We start from the raw sequence: 27885 nt of genomic DNA, 5'->3' as shown, positions 1-27885 counted from the left end.
ATGTTTAAGACACAATTTTAAAGGTTGTGTGTGTGTGTGTGTGTGTGTGTGTCTTAGATGGGAGAAAATGAATTCCAAATGAGGCAAGTTATTTTTCAACTTGAACCTGACAGTAAAAACATCCAAGAGTCAGGATCACATTGTGAAGAGATAATCTGTAAAAATCTCATTGGTTTTGGTTTTATAAACAAAGACAGAAGTTTCAGGAATGTTGCCAGAAATTGAGTGTGTGTGTGGTGGGGGCAGGAGGATGGGGGTGGGGGGGTGGCTCAGAGATGATGGGGAAGGGAGTGGAGAATGTTGTGAAATGCTTATATTTATTTCTTTAGTGTGGCTGGAACTCAAATATAATCAAAACATATTTTCTTTTAATTTATATAAACAAATTTGTTCCCAGGCTGACACCATTAGTGCCAGGTTTCTGAGCAAAGCCCAGTTCTTCTGTTATATTATAAACTGCTAGAGAGAAAAGTTGAGAATAAAAATTACATTAGTTTACAGAGTTGAGCTGCTGTGGTGTGTGTGTGTGTCTGTGTGTGTGTCTGTGTGTGCATGTATGTGTGTGTATGATGTGTGTGCATGTGTGTCTGTGTATGTTTGTGTGCATGTGTATGTGCATGTGTGTGTATGTATGTGTGTGTGTGATTTATTCATGCAGATAACCCAGCCAACACCTAAGAGAATATAATGTAGGACATATAAAATCCGAACAATGGGAAATTTCTACATTTACTGAAAGAGGTCAAACTTCTACCGACCTTTCACACCCATCAGCTGATTTAAAATAAAAGTCTCAAAGAAGAAATAGATGAACTAAGTGACAATTTGGCAAGAAACGAGTGGATTGTAAAGGGCTCTGCTAATCCCAAATCTAAACAACCTCAGCTGGTTCTGCAAAATGGGATTAAATGAACTTGTTATCTGGAGTGATGGCTTAATTTATATTTCTGTGACAGGATCCATCATGAAATATAGTCTTGGTACCTGATGACCTTAACCAGTAGTAGACTGAACTACAAAGCAAAATGAGACTGCCATTCTAAAGCAATTCCGAATTTTTAGGTGTCGTCACTTTTACGATTTTACTGCACTAATTTTCCAGAGGAGGCTTTTAAAAAAGACTGACAGGCTGCTAGTTACCTTCTCTCTCCTTTCCTTTGAGAGAGTGGGTCTTTGGGCTTTGAAAACAGTGAAGATGATGGAATCAGTTCCGAACACCATGAAGATTTATTCACTTGGACCATCATACTCAGAAGTAGACTCCTTACAAAGGTAATTCACCCTACAGGGTGTTACTCCACTGTATTAAGCAGAAACATTTGGAAACCTTAGCTTACTCTTCTCTGTTTCTTTCTCTTAGGCACAACAAAGAGCTTTCATGTAGAGGAAAAAGTACTTAACCTGGGGTCCACAGACCACCCTTCAACCCCAAGGGACCCCAGAATAGATTTCAGTAGGTCCAAAAATTTGTACAGGAAAAAAGTACATCTTTGTTTTCACTAACCTTTAATTGAAATTTAGTATTTCCTTTAATTATGAATGCAGAAAATAAACATGATTCTAAGAAGGGCTTTACCAGATTGCCAAAGGGGGTCCATTAGACACACACACACACACACACACACACACACACACACACACACACACACATACACGTTGTTAAAACCCACCGATTTAGAGGAAGAAAATTAGTTCTAAGTGCAGTATTGAAAAGGAAACACCAACGTTTTTTTCCCTTTTTTCAGCACACCCCAATTGGTCACCACAGACATCTCCAGGGCAAGCCTAGACAGGAATCTTCCTGAAGATCTAAGATAGTTTTTACCGCCCTGTTTGGTCAAGTCATTTGCCCCTCCTCCTCTGCAGCCTCTGCCAACTACAAAGCAGGGGGAGAGCTATCAGAGTCCAGAAGTCTCAAGTCAGGCATGCAAGGTGTTGGAAAGGGGGCAGTTTGCCAAAGTCTAGAAATGCAGAGACAGCAGCAGCTGCTACTTGCAGATAGCCTTTGGATTATGCCCTTAGCTGAGCTGGCCTGGGATGTGGATTCCACTTACAAAAACTGCCTCTTGGATTTTTAGGTAGCTTTAAACTAGCCTGACCTACTACTTCCAGCTCTCAGTCCCTTTTATTCATCTTTCTAAGAGACCCCTTCCCTTTTTCATCCCTTCCAGACACCATCTCCCCCCTCCTTCCTCTGATACAAAACTGAACTCTGATATTAAGTTAAATGAGCCTAGATACCAGAACACAAGTTCGGGCTTCCAAGGACTGAGGATACATCACGAGAGCACTGCCATTTCACATTTTCATTTTTCAGAGTGCTATCACATCTTCATATTTCTGCCAAAATCATATTTCTAATGCTCAAAAACCTTCATTGGCTCCCCAACTACTTCAAGAGAACATATAAATGCCTTAGCGTGGTAGACAAGTCCTCCACTATCTAGTTCCAAGCTAATATTCTGAAGCTGACAATTCTTTATTGCTAATAGAATGAACTCCCCTCTAAGCATTCTGCTTTCCAGTGGAAGTGGATTATGATCCGTCCCCCAGTGGTCTCCTGCTGTTTCCTACCACCATACATTTGAGCAGACTTGAAGAACTCCTTTCACAACTCTGCCTGTTGAAGCCTTCTTCTTTCAAGGACTAACTCAGGTACCATTTCATCCATGAAGCCTTCCCTGATCCTTCCACACAGAGGAGATCTCTTCTCTATATCTCTTATCCCTATCTGTAGAACCTATCTTGTTCATTTATCATCTTTTAACTTGTATTTATATAGTAGATAGTATTTTTCCGTTATCTTTGAATCCTTTCTTATCTAGTTGAATTGAATTATATTAACTGAACCTCACAATAACCCAGTAAGTACAGATATTCTATGGTGAAAGAATTTTAAAGCTGAAGGAGATCCTTAGCGATCCTTTGGTCCAATGCCCTCCTTTTATACATAAAGAAACTGAGGACAGAATATAAATGACTCACTCACGGTCACATAGGTAGTAACTGAGACAGGATTTGAACTCTGATCTTCTGATTCCCAAAGCCAATGTTCATTTTACTCATAATTATTAGCCTCCCCCTTTCTCTCCCACCCTTCACTTTAATGGACAAGGACGTGGAGGACTAGTTTAAATTATTTGCCAAGGTCATGGTATCTGTCTCATGAAGTGAGAGCTGAGAGGAGGGATAGTGGAGAGCATGATTTTTATAGATGAGGACACTGAGACCAAACAAAGTGAAGTGACCTGTCTGATGTCAGAATTGAAGTAGAAGTTAGTTTCTGAGTTACTGCTCTTGTGGTCTTTCCATTAGAATGGAGGTGTCAAGCATGTGGCCCACAGCATTGCCAAGTAAAGCCCAAACCAGATTACAACAGAATTGGAAAATATTTAATTAAATAAATATGATAAATAATGAAACAAAATAATAACAAATAATAAACCCGACAAAGCACAGACAATGTGAGTAGTTTTCTAAGTCAGTAAGTGGCTTACAGGGACCCTGCGTAAGGTTCAGTGGCTGTCATTTCTATGTGAGTTTGACACAAGTGTATTAGACAACTGTGGGGAAGAGTTCAGGGTTAAGAGGTAGAGTTCAGCAGTTTCCATGATTCCCTGTCATCTTGGTGAAAGGATGTGTTAATGTGTGGACTCTTGTGATGAGTCTTTGTCTCCTCAGTTCTAAGGGGGCAGCTAGGTGGTGCAGTGGATAGAGCACCAGTGCAGGAGTCAGGAGGACCAGGGTTCAAATCTCACCTCAGACACTTGACACTCACTAGCTGTGTGACCTTAGGCAAGTCACTTAACCCCAATTGCCTCATCCTGGATCATCTCCACTCATCCTGATGAATGGTCATTGGGTTCAGATGGCTCTGGAGGAGAAGTGAGGCTGGTGACCTGCACAGCCCTCCCTCACTCAAAACAAAGTCAAGTGCAAGGCGTGTCATCATTTCTCTGATGGCATGGTTTTCTCCTGCAACAAAGGACGAACACATACACATACATAAGGCCCCGAATTACTGATTAAACTCTAGCCTCAGCTGCACGTATGCCCAATTTCCAGTTATCTGGGATTCAGATAACCAGAATTTATTTTCATAGTACTCTAGCCTCTCAGGTAAGGGACATCATGAGGGACAAACCTACTGGTCCAGACATATTTCATGCCACTCCCTTATACAGCAATCCATCATTCAGAGTGCATTTATTAACACCTGCTATGTGCTAGGTAGGTATTGTACCAGGCCTGTTTTCTACTAGAGAAGATAACATGAATATATACATGTATTTACAAGGTAGTTACAAAATAAATACAATGTTTTTTGAATGGGGGAGAATGAATCTGGAAAGCCTTCATGTAGAAGGTAACATTTGAGCTGAGTCTTGAATGAGATTAAGGATGCTAAAAGACACAGGTGAGTCCAACCAAAGGAGGCAGTGACTGCAAAAGCATGGAGGGGGAAATTAGATTGCCAAGTATGAGGAAGAACAAGACCTATACTCCAGCCTGGGCAGTGCCAGGCCTGGAGTCAGGAAGACCTGCATTCAAATGTGGCCTCAGACACTTACAAACTGTATGACCCTGGGCAAGTCACTTAACTGTTTGCCTCAGTTTCCTTATTTCTAAAATGAGCTGGAGGCAGAAATGGCAAACCACTCCAGTATCTATGCCAAGAAAACCCCAAATGGGGTCATGAAGAGTCAGGTATAACCAAACGACAAATCAACCACAACAAATAAGGTTTCCAAAGAACCTCACCTATGGAAGGTGGCCTGAAACTTTTATGCTTCAGTAGCTCAGAACTGCTTCATCTCATTTATGCCTCACAACTATCCTGTGAGAGGCTTCCTATTTTTATCCTCATGTTACAGATGAGGAAACTGAGATGGAAAGACGTTCAGCGATTTGTCCAGAGGCTCACAGATAGTCAGTGTGAGAAACAGGATTCAAACTCAGGCTCCAAGTCCAGTACTCTGTCCACTATGACACCTAGCTGCCTCTGAAGCCTCCCTGAAGGCTCCTCTCTTATCGCTGACCAAATGGAAGCTCTTCCTTCCTGAAATTTCCCCATATACTCTTACTTCTCATATGATACCTATCATATACACCCTTACATTACAGATATGATAGTCTCCCTTACTCGAGATGGTAAGCATCTCAAGGGCAGAGACTGTGTTTTATAAATTCTTGTATCATTCGCAGTCTCTTGTACATAATAGGTCTTAGGAAATATTTTTGAATGAATATTCGATGTTCACAGAGATGTATTTGAGAGGTAGGAGCAGAAAGACCTGAACCCTTGAATGCTATGCCCCATTACCTGACATTGTGGACGAAACTGACACATACTGATGAGGGAAAGGGAAGAATTTGGAGAGCAGGAGATGATATTTATAAAATAATAATAATGATAATATTTTAAGCCTTTGAATAAACAATTTTGCTATATCATATGCATTTGAAGTCCTTTTGCAATGATGAGACACTCTTAGAATTCTGAAGTGTCTCCTGAATCATCAAAGAGAGATGCATTTATCCTGAAAAGAACTTACTGCATTCTAATTTCTCTGAAAATCAGTAGCCTCAGAAAGTAATATATCCTAACTCACAGTTAACCAGAGCATCCTACTCCTTAATAAAAACTGGAGGGGGGGAGGATGGGAAGAAGAATTGATTATATTTGGCTATGATAGGAGGATTTGTAGCATTTTAAAGCTGGAAGAGAGCTTGGAAATTTGAGAATATCAGAGCTAAAAAGAACCTTAGAAATCATATGGTTTTATGCTTTTATTTCACTGATGAAGAAACTAAGACCCAGAAAGGTTGTGCTCTATCCAAAGTTACTCCAGTAGTAGCAATTCACAGCCACGTTGAGAAAAGGCACAAATAAGCCCCATATGATAAGGAGAAAATTAGACTGGGACTCTTAGCAGCTTCCTGCCCTAGCTCATTAAGTTCAACAGCTTACAATATTGCTCCAAGTAAATGAGAAGTTGTGAAGGAGGAGGGCACAGCGGCAGTGTATGTGTGTGTGTGTGTGGGGGGGGGGTATGTATGTGTGTGAAGGTGTTGGTGATCTAAACTGTTTCAAGAATGCCTTTATTTTTAAAATATTCATATTGATTTTTTTTGTTTTTAATATCACCTTTCTTTTACAATATATTTCTTCCCCTCCCAAAAAAATCATTCCTCATGAAGAACTTTTAAAAAGGGGGAAAAAGATTCATCAAAACCAACCAACTCATCAACTGCACCTAATGTTACATGAAGCATTTAGCACCCTATGGCCCTTCACCTTCAGGTATGTTTTTTTTTTTTTAAAGTGTACATAAATGGTCTTCTGCATCATTTAGCCTAATTATTATATGGAGTGTATGCTGTGTGTGTGTGTGTGTGTGTGTGTGTGTGTGGGTAGATAAGTTAAGTAGCATCCCAATCTAGAAACCTAACAGCAGTAACACAAGTGGTTCTAATTTCAGACTACCTTATCTCCTCTGTTGTCATACCCCTTTAAATTGTCTAAGAAAAGGTTTAGGGAGCACTGGCTTGGAATCAGGAAGCTTCATCTTTGTGAATTCAAATGTTCCCTCAGCACTAGCTGTGTGATCCTAGGTTAAGTCACTTAACCCTACCTGCCTTAGTTCCTCCTCTATAAAAAGACTTGGAGAACAAAATGGTACACTACTCCAGTATCTTTGCCAAGAAAATTCCAAACGGGGTCATGAAGAGTTGGATGTGACTGAAAACGACCCAACAACAAAAAAAAAAACGAAGAGGTTTGTATAGCGGGTGATTTTTAGCTTTTGTAAAGATAGGTCATATGCAGTAATGTTGTATTTAAATGGCCCTAGAAACTGGGGCTCTAATGTTCTATGCTTAGTTAACCCAACTTCCAGATTCTTCTCCAATGGTCCTCAGCTTGTCCTAAGTCTCCTGTAGCACTAATGTGTCTCCAGCCCTAAGTAGCTGATGGATCTGTGTTAGTATGTGCTTTCTTCATTTTGTTTGTTAGTTGCACCACTCCTTGCCTTTGCTTCTATTTCTAAGCAAGTGGCCTCTTTCCAAAGTAAAGAGAAAGTTAGTAAGCTGCAGCTTCTGAGACAAGATAGGTCCCTCATCTTCTCTCTCCTTGTGATTAATACTGAAAATGTTTATTACCTGCCTTGGCTGTAAAGGTAATAATAAAGATGTGTTGCCTTATTACTTTACTGACAATTCCCTTCTTGGTTTTTTTTTCTCCTTAAATTAATTCCAGAGTTCTTCCAGATTTCTTGTTGCTAAGCTGTAAAGTCCTAGTTTTTAAAATGTGGATTTTAATTGGCAGAATATAATTTTGATGCTCCAATGAGACTTCTGTTGCAGAGAGGAGTGTCTACATTGCCTTTTGCCCACGTTCTGTAATTTTCAGACTGACGTTATGAAACGTGAAGGTCTTTGTCTAACTCTGCAGAACCTGTTCTCTCTCTCCCATTCAAGTCTGGGCTGTCTGAGGAGTCCAGATCTCCTAAAATTCTCGCAGGGAAATCTTTAGTATCTAAAATATTGGGCAAGAGTTTAAAGAAAAAAGGGATATACAAATAAGCTTCCAACTAACTAGACTAAAATCAGAGCAAGACTTTCTCAGAAGGCAATAGGGTGTTTGTCCAGGGTCCTGGCTCTGAGGATAGCTTACCCATGATGTGGGAGGTGGGTGCACCAGGGCCTGAACCCTTGGAAGCTAAGCACTATAACTTGGCATCATGGAGATGTATTTGTTGTATTTTGGACATGAACTTGGCAAGAAATGTCCCTACCAAAGGATAATTAAGAACAAGAGAATGGAAGGTACAGAGAGGTAAATTAGAGTTTAGTGTAAGAAAAAGATTTCCCAGCAATTTCAGAGATTCTGTATAGCAGAAAGAGCACGGGCTTAGGAGTCAGGAGACTTGGGTTCATTCATGTTTCATTTATGAGATTTACTATCAAGGTGACCTCAGGCAAGTTACTTACTCCCCCTCCAGCTCTCACTTTCCCTGTCTGTAAAATGAGGAGATTAGATTTGCCTACTTGTTTCTCACATGGGATACTTCCTTTCTAGACAATATACAGTTGTATTGACTGTCCTCCACACCTGGAACACTTTCCCTCTTCATCTCTGACCTCCAAGATTCAGATTAAATCCTACCTTCTGCAGGAGTCTCCCACTACTGGTCCCATCTCTCTAGAATTACCTTCCATTTACATGGTATATTCCTTGTATGTTCATAGTTATTTTGTATATTGTCTCACATTAGCACATGAGCTTCTTGAAGGCAGGGAACGGTATTTTTTTTGCCTTTCTGTGTATCCCCGGTACTTGGCACAGTACCTAGAACATAGTAAACTCTTAATAAATGCTTATTAACTTACAGACAAGATTGTGTGTGAGGTACTTTATGTCTCTAGAGCTATGACTCTTTGAAGTACTTTGGACCTCTGGAGCAGGGGGAGAGTACAGAACAAGAGACAAGTTCGCGGAAAAGGAAGTGATATTTATAAATGACATCAGGGTTCTAGACCAAAAAAAAAATCTCCGGAAGAGCGCTTCCTACCCTGAGAAAGCCTCGCATATCAGACTCAGAGATAAGGCCCCTCTCAGTCCTTCCTGCAATGTTATGCCAGCTATGCTATCACTCACACATATATCACACATGCTATCCTATTGTGCCAGCAAACCCACCTGGCTCCTCTGCACCAGCCAGAAGAGAAACGGACTCTGGCCCTTGGGTGTTCTTATAAGCTTGGGGGCTTGCCCTTGAATGGGAAACAAGATGAAAGGAAAGTAAAAATAATTTGGCGGCATTTATGGATATTTTGTTGTTGTATTTGAACCCCCGACTCCAAGGAGGATCCCTGCTTCAGTAGTCAAATGCTTAGCTCTTCTGTAGTGATTTCCCTCAGTTTCTGGAACATTAACCTCAACTTGGTAGCCTCCAGACTAACCTGCCTGAATGGCTTTCTCTCGGTTTCATTGGCTGGCCTTTCAGGCAAGGTTGGCTTTTTTTTGTGGTCTTTAGGGAGATCCATTCAGAGCACAAACCTCAGCTAACACTTAATGGCTTGTACTGCACAATGTAGTCCTTGATGAGACACTGTGTTGCATTGTTCTGTTTTTGGTGCATGTGTGTTAGCCTTGTTTCCCCAGCCGGTCTGTGAGATTCTTGAATTCAGGGACCATGCCTCTCTTCTCATGCATTGCTTAGCAGTGTTGGGCACATAATAAGGGCACGACAAATAAATCTGTTTTGATTTGATGAGGCCACAAAATAACAGTGATTTAACACCAACACATGACTAACCTTCTTAGAAAGTGGCTGTGCCCTTCTTTCTTTCCTTCCCTTTCACTGACCTGGCCTGCTCCTCTCTTCTCTTTGGGACTGGATTCTGTAATTGGGCCCCACTAATTTATTTGCCTTGAACTGGTTTTATATAATGCCCTTCCCAGATCTGGAGAGATAATAATGCTTTTATATCTCTGCTGTGAGAGAGAGAGAGACAGAGAGAGACAGAGAGACAGAGACAGAGAGAGACAGAGAGACAGAGACAGAGAGAGACAGAGAGACAGAGACAGAGAGAGACAGAGACAGAGAGAGACAGAGAGACAGAGAGACAGAGAGAGAGAGAGAAAGAAGGAGGGAGAGAGAGAGGGAGGGAGGGAGAGAGAGGGAGGAAGAGAGAGAGAGAGAGAGAGAGAGTGAGTGTGTGTGTGTGTGTGTGTGTGTGTGTGTGTGTGTGTGTACTGGTAAATATTTAACAACCAGCTCTCCCAAAACATAATAGCTATTAACATTTCCTCCACCACTTTCTTAAGTCTAGACAATCAATAAAACAGCAATCAAGCCCTGATTTATAGCCCATTTGCCAATTCCAGAGTCTTAAATGTCCACACTGAAAATTTAACAATCACCTTTCTGGAGCTGTTTGAGCTTGTTCCAGCATACACCTGGACCATGTTATATTAACATGATAGCATTTGTTTCTCATTCAGCCACCAGCCTGTGCCTGAGTCAGCATGCATTTGCAAAGCCAGAGAACACTTAAAAAAAAGTATTTCAAAGAAAATCTTCAATACAGAGATTGCAATCCCACTACAGAGCTTATTCCAGAGAGAGCTACAAGTGAGCACCCAAAGCATGATTTCAAAGAAAAGAAGATTTATGTCCAAAGGTCCAACATGGGTAACTTGTGAGCTGATCCCCCAGCACCCACTATTCGCGTTTGGCACCAGCCCCCATCACTGAGAAGAACTAAGGAATGTGGGTAAACAAACTACCTTGTATTTCAACACTTGTGTGGTTTGCTGTTTAACTTTCCAGTGGAAATCTCAGTTGTTGTAACAATTTTTAGTATTTTGTTACTAACTTTTAACCATGCATGAGGTGGATTGCTATTGAATGGCAGGAGATGACAGCTCTCTCTGTCTGTCTGTCTGTCTCTGTCTGTCTCTCTCTCTGTCTGTCTCTCTCTCTGTCTGTCTCTCTGTCTCTGTCTCTCTCTGTCTCTCTGTCTCTCTGTCTCTCTCTCATATCTTGAATATAATCTCTTAAGAGACACCACGGATGGTCTTTTGAATCAGGAATAATAAACAAACACACCTTCCCCCAGGCACATCAAATCCCCACCCTCCACTCATTGTTTGCTTTCCAGACAAATAAGGATCGTGCTAAACCCAAATGTGGCAGAGTTTGTGTCTTTCTCTCCCCTGGGGAGGTGGATTTGAATGGCTGTAGTTTATTTTAATTCCTGTGGGATGAGATGGTTTCTCTTAACTGGACAAACTCCCAGTCCCACATGCAGGATAGGATGACAAGGGCCAGACAGAGTTCTGCCTGGCACTCTGGTTCAAATTGGAATAGGTCAGTCTGATCAAGTTTGTCTTTTGGAGCAGTCGCCCTGAGGGAGCCCACCTGAGTAACCTGAGTCATCCCCCAAATTCACCCACAAGCCCAGGTACCCTTCAGTAGCAGCCCATGGCAAACCCTCTTGAGGCTTTTCATTTTAGTTAAATATCAACTTCAGGTATTTAAAAAGGATTAAGAGCACGTTGTTCCTTCTCTGTTGCCAAGCCTCTCCTCATTTTTAATTTCTCCATCCATTTTTTCATTCAAATGATATGTGCATATATATATATAAATGTGCATGTGTATGTATATATGTGTGTATATGTATGTGTATATATACATATATAATGTGTGTATACGTATACATACATACATATATATTCACATACACAATCACACACACAACTATCTATAGCCCACCTCCCAGACTGACTGCCTCTAAATCATACCACTCTAGGTACAAGTTCTTTGGAGATTAGACCAACAAATTTTGCACACAAGGTGTGCTATTTGGAGCCATTGTATGAGTAGTTAGTAAGTGGAAGTAGAACCAGTAATATTAATACTGTACTGTAGTATATAATATAATTAACACTATAGTAATTAATACTGTGAAGACGCCTCTGAGATGAGTTACCGCTGGATGGCAGGGATTTTGACTAGGTAATTTTGATACCAGCCATAAGTGTTAGCTGATGTTCTAAACAGCTTTGGGAAGTTGACAGTTCTGTGGCTATACTGCTGGTCTCTAGCTTCATAACACTTTTGTAGTCAAGTTCAAAGGAACCATCTGGGAAAGGTCTGCAAAGGCACACTCTACTATCTGAACATTCTAATCACAGTCTTAGGGCCAATTTATTAAATGAATTTCTGCTTATTTGTTATTCTTTCTGCTTACTTCTTGATCCCCTTCCCTGTCTCTTACAGAGTGAATATCCCTTTTCCCTGCTAACTCTCCTTGTTCCCTCTTTTCTAACCATGTCCGCCCCAACTCACCCTGGTCAGTAGCATTTCTTCTCTGTGGACCGTGCCCTACACAACACCTGCATCTTTTAAATGAATGCCCCATTATCCTCGGACTTTTTCTATCACACTCACTATACCATAGTGATTTTCCTAAAGCACAGGTCTAACTATATCACCCCCTTCAGCCTATTCAGTAAATTCTAGTGGTTTCCTATTATTACCTCCAGGATCAAATATATACTCCTTTGTTTGGCATAGAAAGCTCTTTATGAGCTAGCCCTTTGCTTCCTTACCTCTCCAGCCTTTTTATATATTACAGCCCTTCCTCTCTGTGGTCCAGCCATACTGGCCGACTCTGCTCTGAACATATGACATTTCATTTTCTATCTCTGTTCTTTTGCCTGAGCTGATCGTGCCTAGAATATCCTCCTTTCATATCTCTCTCTCTTGGAATATCTGGAATAATCCAAAACTTAACTAAAATATCCTTCCAGCTGTTAGTGTTCTGTCCTTTGAAAATACCTTGTATTAATTCTGGATATTCTCTCTCACTCTTAGCACAGCACCCAGCACATAGTATCTAGTTAATAGCTTCCCCCCCACCCCCACTCCCTCCCCTCCCCCCCACTCCCTCCTCCTCCTCCTCTCCCTCCTCTCTCTAGAGAGATGGATAGATATAGATAGATAATCAATAGGGCATGAGATAGGGTGAGAAGTCCTTGAAAGCCATTGGATGAAACTGAATAGTCTGTAAGTGGTAGACTGTATTGATTGAGAAGACTCAGGCATGTCCTTTATTTTCTATATTTTAACAAGGCAGTTCACAATCCAAACATTAGCGTATCTGGCAGCAGAGTGGAAAGAGCTATTCCAGCCAAGCCCCTGAGATAGAATCACTTGAGGAGAGAGGAGAAGATGAGCTATGATCACCTACACGAACCTTGACCGGAGGATGACCTTGTGCACTTTGCATGATTTAAAAGTTTTGGACTTCCCATGAGAAACCTAGCCGAATTCCCTGTACGGCACATGCAGTGTCTACACTTGGAGCTAAGAACAAACCAGACACACTGAAGAAAGGAAGCTTTGAGTCTCTGCAGAGAGCCTAGTAGAAAACTACTCCATACTTAAGGAGAACTTCATGAGGATGATAGCAAAGGAATTTTCAGGAACTGTGAGTTCCCCTCTTTGCCACATGTGCTCCAAGATTGAGTCCAAAGACCCCTGGACTTTGTATGAACTTGTATTTTGGAGGGTGTTACAGACTTTGGGGGAGGGTGGGGGTTGTATCAACTATTCGTACTTATACCACTTCAGTAAAGTACCTCTTTCTAAAATCTAAGTCTGTCAGTCTAATTGGTATCAACTGACAATCGCTGGGGTGAAGTGCATTAGTTGGGATTTGTGGGTTATAATATTAGAAAAAAAAAACATCCTGAAGCCCTCAAGGTGGTTACTCCTAGAACCCTGAGGAGAAGAAGCAGCAGCTGATCTTTGGGGACACAGCCTGCCAGGGGGAGGTGGAGTGTGCTACACCTCGTTCCTCCTTGTTTTCCCAGACACCTCTGTTTGGGCTTCTTTTCTCTGCATTCTCCACTCCCCCAACCTTCCTGTTTATACCTTTTGACTCCATCATCAGCCATTTTAACAAACCCTCCATTTTTTTCATCCCTTGCCCTCTTTTAGTGCTGCTAATTCCCAAGCATGGGTCATCTCCACCATTTGTCTATGCTATTTATAGTAAAAAACCACCACTTACTGCTAGAGAAAGTAAAAAAATGTATTCTTTGGGCGCACTGAAAAGTCATTGTATGGAAACTCCATTGGGTCCCAGCTATTGCAGAGAAATCCTTTTATATTCAACTTCACTTGATTCTCTCAGCAGTTATCTCAAAACTTTTCCTCTCTTCAAGCCCCTAACTCAGATCCCATACCACTCTCATTTACTACTTTACCGAGATCGAGGGTATCCAACTTGAACACTTGAACTCCGTCCTCTCTCCTCTGATTTACTTTGAAATTGCTTTATGTCTCTATGTGAGCTCCCCTTCCTTCTGGCTTTAGAGAATGAGTTGACTTTCCTAATTAAGACTAAGCTCTCCCCACCTGTGCCCTGATCCCTGTACCCTCCCATCTTCTCTGAGATCTTGCTGCATCTTATTTGTCCTTTCACCATTTTCAGTCTCTACCTCTCCACTAACTCTTTTTCCCCCTGTCTCTCAAATGTTTGTGTCTATTTTGGTCTAAAGAGTAAAACACTTTCCTTGACCCTGCCATACATCCCTTAATATCAGTGAGGATTATTTATCTCAAATGAGTCATAAAACAAAAAGATACAATATGCTCACCAAAGGTGTTCCCCATTATCATGATCCAGCTCAGAGTCCAAGCTGAAGAGGGATTTCCTATTGATGTTCGTTTATGGATGACATTGTGTTAATTGTATGAAGCCCCAGAAAACAGCAGAGTCTCCTAAATGAGATACATAATTACTCATAAGAATTTGGCCTAACTAGCCATACACACACACACGCGCGCGCACACACACACAAACACACACACACACACACACACACACACTCACACACTGCAAATGGACAATAAGCTAGGCCCAGAATGGAACAGAGTAGAACAAGATGGATTGCTCATCAAAGACTGCAAGTTCATTTAATGAGCTCAAGCTTTTCCCTGAAAATAAAAAAGTCCACCTTTGGAATACCATTTTTATTCTGGTGATGTTATAAGACTGCATGTCGTGAACCACTATAGTCTCCAAATAACTGAAACTGAGAAAAATCAGAGGGACAGCACAGAGGCTCCGATGGGAAGGAGCAGATTGCAACACTATAAACAGGGAATCACAAAGGAGAGGTATTATAAAGGTTGTTACCAAATACGTGATCAAAAGAAATTTTGGACTGAAGGTGATGACAAAGGACAGCCTGAATGAAGTTTCCTTGGTATCCTTGCAATGAGAGAACTTGAGGAAGGCACACGGCTCATTGAGTGGACCCTTCTGGAGTGAACCTGTGAGGGATCCTGGATGAGGGTCTCGCAGGACGGGAAGGTAAGTATGGGTTGTGATCTTGATAGCTGGAGGGAATACTTAGGTCAGCAAGATCACATATTGATTGGAGTATCAGACATCTCCTGTATCAGCCCTTCACTACAAAATTTTTATATAGAGCAGCCTACAGGTCAATCGCCTCTATTCACACACAACCCTTTAAATCTGGCTTCTATCCCTGCCACTCTACTAAAGTTATTCTATGGTCACCAATGACCTTACAGTTGACTAGTCCAATGGTCTTTACTCAGTACTCATCCTCTCTAATAGCTCTGTAGCATTTGATATATTCATCCTACCCACCCCTTCTTGTTACTCTCTCCTTCCCTGACACTGCTGGTTCTCTGCTTACCAGTAGGACTGCTCCTTCTTGGCATACTTTACTAGTTCATTTTTCTCCTTGGGTGTGGGTGTCACCCAGACTTTGACCTTGGCCCTATTCTCTTACTATCCTTTTGATTGGAGATTTCATTCATTGCCATGATTGCAATCTTCTCCTCTGTTCAGAGGACTCTCATCTTTATGTTCAGGCAGATCTTTCTCTTGAGCTCTAGCCCTAAAAATCTAGCTTCCCGCTGGACTCTTCTGTCTGGATGTTCTCAAACTTAACATGAGATCATAGATTTGGGTACTGAAAAGGACCCTAGTGATCACTGAGTTCTTCCTCTCATTTTACAGATAACGAAATGGAAACCAAGAAAGGTTAAGTGACTTGCCCATCGTCACACAACTAGTTTGAGGCTGTATCTGAACTCACATCTGTGATTTTAAGCCCCTGTCCATCATGATATGCTGCTCAATTCATTATGTCCCCCTCTAAACATACCCTTCCTCTGAGATTTTCTATTTCTCATGATGGCATCCCCATTTTCCTGTCACCTGAAGCCTCAAAGCCATTTATAACTCTTTGTGTTCTTTCTCACCCCCTATAGTCAATCAGTTCCCAAGTCTTGTTCAATTTACCCCTATAGTCTAATTCATAATTGTATCCTCCTCCCCTTTTCATCATTGCCATGACTTTATTTTAACTCCTCCTTCCCCTCTTGTGTGAACTTGAATTGAAGTATAATAGCCTCTTAAATGGTTTCACCCATTATCATGCTCTGGACATTGTTCTTAAACTATTATTTTCTTTTAAAAAATTTTTTTATGCATTTTGAATTTAAATACAGAAAGACAAAAAAAAAAGAACATTTCCATGTACAAAATAAGGAAAGGATTCAATATAAAACCATGAATTTCCTTTTCAGAATGTTTACTTTTTTTTGAAACTATGTAATGAATACTATACGTTGTTTTCAAAGCTACCCTGATTTTCTGAGCTTCTAAATTTTCTTTTGTTTTCTACTGAGCACTTTTATTTTTTTCTCCCTCCCTCCCCACTCGAGCTTAGATAAGGTGACAATTAAACACATATGTATATACATACATGTATATACATACATAAATGTGTGTATACATACATATATATGTATAAAAACATACTACACATACTTCTATTTATCAGTTCTTTCTCTGGAGGTGGATATTTTCTAATATGTTTTTCCGATGCTCTTGCAAATTGGTGGATTTGCACAAGTCATTCTCTATGTTTGGACCACACTCCATTCTCATTTTTGCCTATTGAAATCCTTTGCCTCCTTCAAGGACTATCTCAGTTGCTTCTTTTTCCATGAACCTCTTTAATTCCTTGCAGTTAATCTCTTCTGATTAAAATTTTCTTAGAGCACTGTTTGAATCTCTCCTTTCCCTATATCACATTTTATTTTGCATTGCACTTACTTGTTTACACCATGTACCTCTTCTAGTAGAGTAAATTTCATCAGGGTCAGAACTGTCATTTTGTATGTTTATTCCCAACACCTAACATGGTGGTACTTTGCACATAGGAGGTGATTAATAAATGTATATTGAATTGAGGCAGTCAGGATCCCACATGCTCGCTGATATGAGTCAGAATCCCAATTTAAAATGTGTACAAGGGCCCAGGAGTAGAGAGGAGGGGCACACTCACCAACAGCTACAGAAATATGTTTCCAGGTTTGGTGATCCCATGTCGTAGTGTTGACATCATGGATTAACATTAGCCCATGGACAGATTGTTGTAGGAAGACAGCCTCCCTGAAGTACAGCCCCACTCCCACTCCTGGACTTCCCCACACCTTATTGTAATCAACCTGATGGCAGTTATCAGACCCTTGGCTAACATTAACTTTATTGACTAATAATCAGAATTTATATCTCTTTCCCTGAATCATTTTGTCTCTTAGCGAGTTGTTTTGTTAGTCTCGACTTTAGCCAGTTCTAGTCTTTTGCTGTTTTATAGGCACTTGAATGCATGCATATATTATTGAAATACTGCCATTTTCTTCCTCCTGCTTTCTTCTGTCTGCTTAATAGCATAACACAATGCATAAGTTTAGAAGCGTTTTAGCCGAACTGCAGCCGGATCTTACAGGCATGCAATTTCACTTTGCCTTTCAACACTTCCCTCCCCAGTCCTTCTAAAATGTACAATAGGGATTGTGACCTCCGTGTTCTTTGGGGAAGCCAAGTCATACAAATCTGTGTTCTTTATGATCAAACTCTAGTCTGAGAGCTCATCTCTGGGGTGCAGATAGGGGTAGAGAGTATATAGTTGAAAGGATATTTTATTATGTTCCTTTTCATTCAGCCCTCATAAATATAGATTTATGTTAACCAGCTCCTGGGCTAAGTGGGAGCCTTGGCAAAATTTAAACCTCCATCACTTGCAAATGACCAAGCCCATCCTTCAGCAGATGAAGAGAGTGGGGGACATGTGGCTTAGAAATGATTTAGGATCTGAGTCTCCCCGGTCAACCCTCACTGATGTGAATGCTGTCCTTCCCCCTCCATATTTCCCACTCATTCTTTTCCATATACCATGCCATACAGTAATGGTGTAATATGAAGCCTATTTAAAGGATCTTATCATATGACATACTGGATTCACTTTTGAATATGCATAAGCATATTGAGGACCCAGCAGCTTCAGTACCAAGTCAGTTTTAAGAGAATACATATCTTCCCAGTAAAAATAATATCAATTTGACATACAGTTTGAGAACCAAAAAAATTATGTATCCTATTTTTAGAAGGCTGGAGAGATTTAAAAAGACAGAAATAGCTATAAATACAAGGTGGGATGAGGATAAATAGCTCTCCTTCTAGATTCTCACCAATCACCTGGAGCAGGTGGAGGCCAAGAATCTCCTCTAGTCTCTTCAGTACAAAGACTGTCATCTTTTTTTGACTCAAGAGCTTTGCACTTTAATGAAGAAGAAAATGCCACTTACATCCTTCTTTGAGACCCCCAGGAGTATTGGCTCCAGGAGCACCGGAAAGATGATTAGAATAGATTATCATAGTTGGTGGAGCTACTGGGAGGGATTGTTTGTGCGGGAAGCAGTGGAGAGGAGGTCTTCTCCCTCCAGAAAATAGACACTTTAACTCTAAAAGGACAACCAGAGCTTAGTACTTCTATTATCTCAAATAGGAATCTACCCTGGGTTTTTTTAAGTGCATATAGCACATACGGAATCTTAGAGTTAATTCAGTTCAGAGACAGGTAATAACAGCAACCTGACCTGTGACTTCATTGGCAAAGAGAACTCTCTGATGAGGACACTTTATCTACCAATACAGATAGCGCCTTCTCTGCAATTTAGAGAGTTGCTTAGAGCAGGGAGAGATTAGGCAAGTAAGTGTAGGGGATGGGACTGGAATCCACTTCTTCGGGCCTCCAATGTGCAATTCTACCTCGGATAATTTTGTTGAATTTGATTCAATGTAGATTTATTTATGTGAGTCTACTTTAAAAAAAAAAAGTTTTTCCTCTACATCCATGCCTGTTGGGAGATTCCGATGTGATATGACATACAGTGCTTCGAAAAGTTTAAAACCTGATATAAAGATCGCTTGTCATCATCATCACCATCACCACCACCACCACCATCACCATCACCATCACTATCACTGTTATAAATTATTTTCAATGCACAAAGCCAAGTGCTGGGAATGTAATGACAAAAACAAAAGTTCTTACTCTGAAGGCATTTATACTCTACTGGTAAAAAACAACTTTTTTTTTTAACAACTTAGAAATTTCTCGTCCAACTTCCTCATTTTATTTTATTTTAAAGATGAGGAAAATAAGACCTAAAGAAATTTGAGTGACTTACACAGGGAATTAGTGACAGAGTTAGGACAAGAACCAGATTTCTTGACTTCTGCTCCAGTGGGTTTCTAGCATGGTATGATGTCACAAATTCATAGCCTGATCTTACAATAGCAGCCTATATTTAAATAATGCTTTAAGGTTTGCAAATCAGTTTACAAATACCTTATTTGATCCCCACAACAATGCTGGAAGATAGGTGCTATTTTTGTCCCCATTTTACAGATGAAGGAATTGAGGCAGGCAGCACTTAAGAGCCTTAACCAGGGTAGGACAGCCAGTTTGTGTCTGAGACTGGATTTGAACTGAGATCTTCCAGACTCCAAGTCCAGTGTTCTATCATCTGAACCATTTCCTGCCTCTTATTCATTAGAATGTCCTCTAAAATAGTGCCAATTTTCTACTTCATTTGGGGAAGGTTTATTATTGAAGTATAAAGTGAGATAGCCTGAGACTGTTCGACCCCAGTGAAATAATCTTTGAAACAACAAAATTGAGAAACGCTGTTTGGTATCACTGTTTTCCTTCTTCTGCTTCCAAATAGAACTATACCCCATTCAGACCAGGAAGATAGTATTTTCTCCATTCATTAACTTATTTTTTAGTTTTCAACACTCACTTTTATTAGATTTTGAGTTCTAAATCCACCCCGCCTCCCTAAGATGGAATGCAATCGGATATAGGCTATACATAAACAATCATTTTAAACATATTTCCACAAGATAATATTTTATAAGAGACTGAAGTAAGTGAGCTATGGAGCTCCAGGGGCTTGTAATCCCTGCTATATTCTTGAACTCCTCCGATTATCTATTCCCAGGAAGAAGGAATCATCTGAAAAGAGTCCAAATTCTCATTAGAAGAGAATCTTGGCCCTGGGATCACATTCCATGGTTTCTCTGTGGCATCTAATTAAGAGATGGTAAGCTTCTAATGTGACAAATGTCCAGGGACAGCAGGGAGAAGAATTGATCCCTGCCAACCTGGCTGGCTGATTGCCTCTGGAAGCAACACCCCTGCTTCAAGAATAAACTCCTGACATTTTAACCAAGTGCCAGCTGTCCTACTGCAGGCCTGCCCAGGGACCAAGCTCACATTGCACACTAAAAGACCCTGGCAGGTGCCTCAGAGGCCTTAGTGGTTATTTCTACATTTACATCCCCCAAGTCTCTGCGGGGAACCCAAAATCAAGTCAACCCATGATGGATGGTATAGAGAGACAGGACTGGGATGAACAGAGTCCTTTTTACAAGTTTCCATGGGATACCTTGGTTTGTATCCTTTTAGAAGCTAGAGCAAGACCAAAAAAATCCTACAAAGCCCTAATGCCACAAACCTTAGAAAGCATCCTGGGCCTCAACTAAGGACTCAGGAAGAAAGCCATCCTTTAAGTCTATTTATAACTTCCAAGAGTTCCCAAAAGAGCAAGCGGGTTTTAGACTTTGGAATGTAGTCTAAAGGGGGCAGACAGGGCCTGCTGCCTGTTTACTTAGCGACTTGCCCTCTGGAATATCCTCGCCTCCCCAAGGGACACATAGAAATCAAAGCCTTGGGCTATTTTAGGGGTGGTGGAGAGGGAGGGTGTGATGATCTTGTTGGAGGACAACTCTGGATTTTTATTTTAATTTTTTGATAGGGGAGGCAGGCTGGGGGTTTGAATTGATAAATCTGTTTGGGACAGGTTATATTTGAGATTATGACGGGATATCAAAAGTGGAAATGTTCCACATGCATTTGCATCTGCAGACAGAAAGAGGTCCAGGCCAGAAGTATGGATTTGGTGTTATTAGGGAGGTGATGGCTGAAATCATGGGAAAAAAGAACAGTCTTGGGGAATACCCATATCTAGAGGGTGAGGAGATGAAGTCAGGAAAGGTGATAAAAAAGAGATAGAGATAAGAGATGCAGGGTCATGACCGGAGAGTTTAGAACATTGCCAAGAGGTCAAGAGGGATGTGAAATTCAGAGAGTGGGGAATCCGAGAAGAGGAGTCTCTGAATTTTGCTGTCTATTCTCTAGATTGAACTCTGGGTCACTGTTTCCCCATCAACATGTCACAGCACTGTGTTATAAGGTAGTGTGCTGCGGTACCCTGAGATTTTTTCCCTTTCCCTTTATGAGTTTTTGGAGGGTGGAGACAGTAGCAGGTATAGTGGAGAAAGGAGGGAGGAGGCCCGAGGGTTGGGGTGCTAGGTGTATCCTGACCTATATACATAGACACATTTGAAGAAATTCACTTTAGACTTGTTGGCTCTAGCTTCAGACAAGTAGGGAAAACAAATCCATGCCCAAGGCTGGTACTAGGATCTGCTTTCACTCTCTTTTAAATTCAAAGCCAATCTGTCTAATGAGTACCTTTCTAATGAGTTTCATTGTTTCAGTTATTATGCTCATTACAGGTATTGGTAACTTCCACTTAAGATACTCCTTCAAAGTGAGTTAATGTTTCAACTTCTTGTGAACAGGTCCTAACATTTCTTCCAGTATGAACCTATGAGAAGATTGGGGTGCCAAGCTGCACACTGACCACTTTTCTCTTGTGGCCTATACTGGGTCATCTCCAGTCATCCTGAAGAATAGCTGGTCACTGGATTCAGATGGCTCAGGAGGAGAAAGTGTGAGGCTGGTGACCTTGTATAGATAGCCCTCTCTCACTCAAAACAAAGTGAAGGGCAAGTCATGTCATCACTTCTCTGATGGCATGGTCTTCTTCGGCAACAAAGGACAAACACAATGAGAAGTCTGCGGTGCCAAGTTGCAAATGGACCACTTTTCTCTTGTGGCCTGTACTATACACATATACATACATACATACATACATACATACATACATATATATATGTATGTATGTATGTATTTATAGGTATTTCTATATGCATATAGTTATATATTTGTGCATATCGATGTGTATACATGTGTGCATATACACACACATATACATACTCAGAGAAAGAGAGATAGAGAATATTTATTTTCTGAGCAAAATATTGACTTTCTGGTGGTACAGTGAATGGAGCCCTGGGTCTGAAATTAGAAAGACCTGCTTGCAAATCCAATCTCAGATACTTGCTAACTGCGTGATGCTGAGCTGGTCTCTTAACACTGTTTGCCTCAGTTTCTTCAACTGTAAAATAGGGATAAAAATAGTGCCTACCTCCCTGAGTTGTAAGAATCCAATGAAATAATATTTGTAAAAGTACTCAGCACAATGCTTTGCATACAGAGAATGCTATATAAATGCTTCCTCCCTTCCATTCCCCCTTCTTCCCAGAATGGAAAAGTAGTAGACAGAAAAATGAGTCTCCTGGCCACTGTCACAGATTGAAAAAAAAAAAGTTGGAAAGCACTGATCTGTAGTACTCTTGGGATAGGGATAAGCCTTACTACTTCATTCTGAATTCTAGGGGCAAAGAATTCATTGGTCACGTTGCTCCTTTGCACAAACATCTCAGGAAGCTTCAAACTCTTTGGCCTGACATCTAAGGCCCTCCATAGCCAGGTACCACCCTGCCTTTCTAGCTTTATCTCATCATTGTCAGCTCCATCCAAATGGAGTCATGGTGCAGCTCCCAGATATGGAAGAAATTGGAGAATCTAAGTTCAAATCCCAGCTCTGTCACTTAATTCTCAGTTTCTTCATCTGTAAAAGGAGGGGCTTGGGTTAGGTGACCTCTAAAGGTCTCTTCCACCCCTAAATCTATGATTCTATTCAGTCATCTCCAGGCATCCTGATCTATATCTGACCACTGGCCCCAGGTGGCTCAGAAGGAGAAAGTGAGGCTGGTGACTTTGCACAGCCCTCCCTCACTTAAATCCAGTTACTTGTAAGTCATGGCATCACTTCCCTGATGTCATGGTCCTCTTCAAGAATGAAAAACAAACAGCAAGCAACCTCTCTAGGCATCAGCCTCCTCATCAGTGAGTAAGAGGGTTGGACTAAATAATCTCTAGTTCTAAATTCAATAATTCCTCACTCAGCCTGAGCTTTACCATCTCTCTGCTCCTACTCACATGTCCTCATATGAGGAATGTCATCCATTCCCTTCTGTGGTTGCTGAATTCTACTTCTCCTTCAAAGCTCAGCTCAAATAATGCCTCTTCTCTAAATAAACTTTCCCTCTTCTCTCCCCCATTCCCCCTTGGTTGGCAATGACTTTCTAGAGATAGTGGAAAGAGCACTGGATTTGCAGCCCAAGGATCTGGATTCAAATCATGTTGCTGCCACTCAATTTTCTTTTTGGCCTTGGACAAGTTACTTAACCCACCACTCCCCCTGCCCCCACCCCACCCTGCTCCAGCCCCTTGGTTTCCTTACATAAAATGAGGGACTCACACTAGATGGTCTCAGAGTTCCTCCCAGTTCGAGCTATGTTTCTCTCTTAAACTTTCACATGGTCCTTTGTTTTGTACCTTTCTCATACATGATGATACACAATAAGGACATTATAATTATCTACATATATTTCATCCCCATACTATATTATGAGATCGGTGAAGGTAGGGATCATTTCTTTAAACTTTGTGCCTCCCTCATTGTTGACCACTGTATTTTAGTTAAAGCAAGCACTTAACAAATTTTTTTAACTTATTTACTAGATTGAATTTTAGAGGAAAACTTCTTCTTTACAAGGATACTACTACAACTCAGAGCCTAAACACACCAGGAAAACAGGCATGCCCCCTGTCAAGTAAACCCCATACTATAAAATATATCCTAGCAAACAAGAACATATTATTTCTGCAGCCTTCCTATAATGTATAATGGTCACTGGTATGCTCTAGCTCAAGAAACTATCTGAAGTTTTTTTGACTCCTCAGAGATTAAATAATTTCTCAGGGATGTTTTAGTATAGGATCTTATATCCAGAGCTGGAAGAGACCTCAGAAGTCATCAAATCAATCAGCAAGCAATTCTATGGTGTCTTCTATGAGGCAGGAACTATGCTAGGCTCTGAAAACACAAATACAATGAATAAAACAATCCCTACTCTTCAGGAGTTTACATTCTAATTGGGGAGAGAAGGACAGATCTAAATATACACAGAGGATAAATACATTTAAATACAAAGCAGTTAACTACAAGGTAGTTTGGGAAGGAAGACACTAGTACCTGGGTTGATCACAAAATAATTCATATAGAAGGTAGAGCTTGAACTTTGTCTTGAAGGAAGAGAGGGATTCTGTGAGGTAGATGTGAAGAGGGAATGGGAATGCATTGGGAATTAAACAATTGGAAATGCATGAGAAATAACCAATATAAAGACTCAGACAGGGGATGAAGTGATATGTGTAAAGAATGGAGAGAACACCAGTTTGGCTGGACCACAGAGAGCAAAAGAGGGAGTAAAGGACAGTAAGGCTGGAAAGATAAGTTGGGTCAGGTTGTGGAAGGCTTTAACAGCTAAACAGAGAAGTTTGGGGAACTCCTGGAGTTAGCTGAAGAGGTGAGTCATATGAACAAATTTTTCCTTTAGGAAAACCACTTTGGCCGCAAGTTTAGGATGGACTGGAGCTAGGAGTGGCTTGAAACAAAGAAACCAAGTTAAAGAATCTTTCAACAATCTAAGACAGAGATAATAAGGGTCCAAACCAAAGTGGTAACTGTGTCAGTAGAGAGAAGAGGGTGGATGTCTGAAATGCTGTAGAGATAAAAACAGCAGGATTTAGAAACTAATTGGATATGGGGAGTTCAGTTTTGGACATGCTGAGCTGGAGATATCTCTGGCACATTCTGTTTTATATATAGATTGAAACTCAGGAGAGAGTGGAGATACATACACACATATACATAAATAATATTTTTAGGTAGAGATGGAGATATGGATTTATAGATAAATAGATGAGTGATGGATGACAGCTCTCTCATTTCCAATTTTCACACATCTTGAACTAAGTCCAGTAGATATCTTAAACTCATCATCATTCTCCCTACACCCTCCCCTTCTCCTAATTTCTCTGTTACTGGAGTGGGTAATGGCATCCTCCCAACCTAGTTGTCTGTAACAGCAAGGACCCCAGCATGCACAGGAGGGCCTGCTGTATAGGTTCTTAGATCTGCTTTTTTAAAAGGAAAGCAACTTTTGAGAGAGCAACAACCACTTCAGTCAAGCACATATATCACTCACTTAGTTCAGGGGGAAAAGTCAGCACCCTGAACTTCAGGAAAAATACAGAGAAATAAGAACCAACAGACAGGGCTTCCAACTATCTGACCATACATTACAGATCAGCAGACAGATCCAACTGTCTAACCATACATACATAGTTACCAGAGAGAGAAGCACCAACATCTGGGTTTTCAAAGCTTGGGGTTTTCTTAGCGGCTGCCCAGAGTCTCATCTGGCCAAACAAACACTTCCAATGAATAAGCCCCAAAACAAAACCTCACCTCAGAGTATTTATACACTTTTCAGAGCTGGAGGGCATAACCCTCTGACCCAGTCTCTCAGTAGAAATTAATAAAAAATATTGAGGCCTACTAATGAGCAGTGAAGAGTTTTAACTCTTCCCCCCCTCCCATTAACCTTAAATTACCATTATAGTGTCATCCTCAACTCTTCTATATCTCTCACCCTTCATATCCAATCTGTGGCCAAAGCCTGCTGATTTCATACGCAGCTTCTCTTAAATATTCCTCTTTCTCTCCTCTGACACCTTCATCACTATGGTGCAGGACCTCATCATCTCATTCCTGTTCTATTGCAATAGCCTGCTGAAGAGTCTTCCTGCCTTAAGTCTCTCCCCATTCCAATCCAACTGACATTTGGTCACCAAAGCAATTTTCCTAAAGTGCCACAACAAACTCTTGTGGCTCCCTGTCACCTCCAGGAATAAATACAAAATCCTCTATTTGGCATTCAAAGTCTTTCATCACCTAGCTGTCTCTTACCTTTTCTATCTTATATCCTTCATGTATTCTTTGATCCAGCGGCACTGCATTCCATCTCTTGGTTCTGGGCATTTCCATGGGCTGTCTCCCATGTTGGGAATATTCTTCCTTTTCATATCCACCTACCAGTCTCTCAGCTTCCTTTAAGTCCCAACTAAAATACCATCATGTGTAGGAAGCCTTTCCCAGTTCCTTTTAATTCTGGTGCCTTAAAATTTCTTTTCTTCTTTATCCTGTGTGGAGCTTGGTTGTATATATTTCTTGATTGTTGTCTCTCCCATTGGATTATGAGCTCCTTGAGAACAGGAACTCTTCTTCACCTCTTTGGTATTCTTAGAGCTTAGCCTGGTATACATAGGGGCTTAATAAATGTTAATAGAAAGGAAAGAAGAAAGGAAGGAAGGACAAAAGAGAGAGAGAATAGATGAGATAGACCATCTAGTCCAGTCCCTTCATTTTACAGATAAGGAAACTGAGGTTAGGAAGGACTTGTTCAAAGTCATAAAAGCAAGTTAAATATAAGATCTGGGATTTGAACCCAGTACTTTTGACACCAGAGTCAATCATCTTTTTTTCTGTACTATGCTGTATGAAGTAGATTTTGTACTGTAAACTTTCAAAGAATTAGAGAGAATGTGTGGCATATATGGAAATACTAAATCATAACCACAACAGCTTATGTCCTTGTCATGCTGGACACCACAGAGGTTTTGGACCAGATCTGTGACTTCCTAAGTATAGCAAACTCTCCACGAGAAAATGCTCTATCTGTGAAGCTTAGCAACTTATAGTATTACAGAGGGACCAGTGGGCACAGAGAGTTACTTACTTGTAACCACATAGCCCATATGTATCAGAGGCAGGACTTGAATTCAGGTTTTTCTGACTCTGAAGCAGGTTCTCCTTTCATTACCCCAAGTGGCTTGTATGTGAAAATCCAAATTCACAAATCAGATCAATTTGAGATTTAATTATTTACTTTATAAAAAGATTCACAGCATTCTCCCCACCTTACCCTACCCCCTAGGGTGGGAGTGGGTGTCTTGTGACAAAGACCCTTGTGTAATTTTGAAGAGGGTTTGATTTATGACCATTCCAATGACACAATTTTTGGGAAATCTATAAAACAAAGGCTATTGCCCACTCCCAGCCTACAAACCCAATTTTGTACTGAACCCTTCTATGTTTTCACTCCATCTCACAAATCATAATTAGAAAAGAAATGCTCCTACCTCATCTTTTCCCAACTGAGGTCCTATAGGTCTCCTTCCATGGAGATGATGCTAGAGGGATTCACCTTCCTATAAGCCATTATGACATAACAGAATTTTAAGGCAGTATCATGAAACATTGGCTATTTGTATTTCTCCAACAATTCCCTTTACCCCATACACAAATGTAGTGAGGAATCTGTACTTAATATTGAGTCATGCCAATAGGCAACATGGTGTAGTGGAAAAACTTGAAGTCAGGGGATATGTAAATGTGAATCCTGCCAAGGACATAACTAGTTGTATGACCATGAATGAGTCAAGCCATCTCTCTGTTTGTTTATCTGTAAAATGGGGATGACATTGATGAGAGAGAAACGTTCTGAGAATCAAATAAGATTGTGAATCTAAAAGCACTTTGTGAACATCAACTGTATAAATATCAGTTATCAATAAAAAATAATTTAATAATTATTATTATAGCTAGTGCTATATACTAAGTACTGTCTGTTGAGGTAAAGCTATAAACAATCCAGTTCCTGTCCTCAAGGAATTTACATTTTAACAGTTTACATTTATCACGTACATACATAAACAAAATATATATATAATTACATATGCATATAAATATACAAAGCAATAAACTATTAAAACTTAAAACTGCACTAAGACTTCTGGGACATACTATATAT

The 27885-nt window shown here is 40.6% G+C and overlaps 2 long non-coding RNA genes across 4 annotated transcripts in view; one reads left to right on the top strand and one right to left on the bottom strand.

Moving 5' to 3' along the window:
- Nucleotides 1-27354, bottom strand: part of LOC140504633 (uncharacterized) — a 184811-nt gene extending 157457 nt beyond the window's left edge. The window contains exons 1-2 of one of the 2 annotated variants that reach the window (XR_011967171.1): nucleotides 27215-27354; nucleotides 14177-14300 (exon numbers count right to left, since the gene is read on the bottom strand). This is a non-coding gene — a long non-coding RNA (uncharacterized lncRNA). Of the gene's footprint in view, nucleotides 1-14176; nucleotides 14301-25982; nucleotides 26961-27214 lie in introns of those variants that run through there. The other variant, XR_011967170.1, reaches the window with a different exon arrangement.
- On the top strand, nucleotides 287-13165 carry LOC140504624 (uncharacterized). Of its 2 annotated transcripts, none has more exons than XR_011967169.1 (4): nucleotides 287-2655; nucleotides 6202-6304; nucleotides 10010-10277; nucleotides 12649-13165. It is a non-coding gene; the product is annotated as an uncharacterized lncRNA (long non-coding RNA). The 2 variants fall into 2 exon arrangements; XR_011967167.1 differs by having other exon boundaries at nucleotides 12645-13165.
- Nucleotides 27355-27885: the final 531 nt, after the last annotated feature.

The sequence above is a fragment of the Notamacropus eugenii genome, chromosome 1 (assembly GCF_028372415.1).
Source record: "Notamacropus eugenii isolate mMacEug1 chromosome 1, mMacEug1.pri_v2, whole genome shotgun sequence".
NCBI classification, from domain to species: Eukaryota; Metazoa; Chordata; class Mammalia; order Diprotodontia; family Macropodidae; genus Notamacropus; species Notamacropus eugenii.
This window is presented reverse-complemented; position numbering and strand designations above follow the sequence as displayed.